Below are 872 nucleotides of genomic sequence, written 5' to 3'. Positions count from 1 at the left end.
TTCCTTTCTTCTCCACTGTGTCTTAATCAAAACCAGTGTCCAGTTAAGCATCTGAGTGTCTTTACCTTGGAAACTCACAAAAACTCTCTTTGATAGAGGGATAAAAATAACATTCGGAATAGCTGTGATGGTTGAATTACAACTCTGGAGAGAAAGCAACCGGAAGAATTTCAGCATACACTTTTGTTAAATATTACATACAGAACCAAACCCATAAATACAACTTGAAGGGAGTCCACACTTTCCTGGGCAGCTCTTACTTCAAAGGGTGAGGGGATATTTTTGTTGCTGTATGTCTAACATCATGTTTAGTTTGGCCCACTCACAGATTTGTTGTTCTTTTTCAGGGATATCTTTTCTTTCCTGTGTAGTAATGTTCCTATGCACTGTATACGAGCCAATTACAACTTCTCACTGAGTGCTTCCAAAGTGACAGGAGAAAATTTCACCCATTCCTTCCCAGCAGGTTCAGTGGCAAAAGGCACAAATGGCTGAAGAGTAGTTCATCCAGAAGCAGATAGCACCCACAACCATTCAGCCAGAAGTGAATGCTCATTGTCACAGCCATGCCAATATAGTTAGTGTATATTATTGTAGACTAACAGCACTGCCAGTCACTGCTGATTGAATTATTAATAGGGTGATAATTTTACAGCTCATGAAAAACACTTTCTCCTGAAGGTAGGGGGAGTAACCAAGAGGACTCGCCTAAGCTTTGCAGTCGTCTTTCTCCCTAGTACCTACACCAACTGTATACAACTGACCTATTTGCAAGACACAGTTGAAACAGCCACTACTCATACTTATTGTTATTTAGTTTTTAAATATTAGTCCTGCCTACGGTAAAATGGGTTTTATGCATACCATTTTAT

This window comes from Sceloporus undulatus, chromosome 2 (genome assembly GCF_019175285.1).
Source record: "Sceloporus undulatus isolate JIND9_A2432 ecotype Alabama chromosome 2, SceUnd_v1.1, whole genome shotgun sequence".
NCBI classification, from domain to species: Eukaryota; Metazoa; Chordata; class Lepidosauria; order Squamata; family Phrynosomatidae; genus Sceloporus; species Sceloporus undulatus.
Note: the sequence above shows the minus strand (reverse complement) of the source record.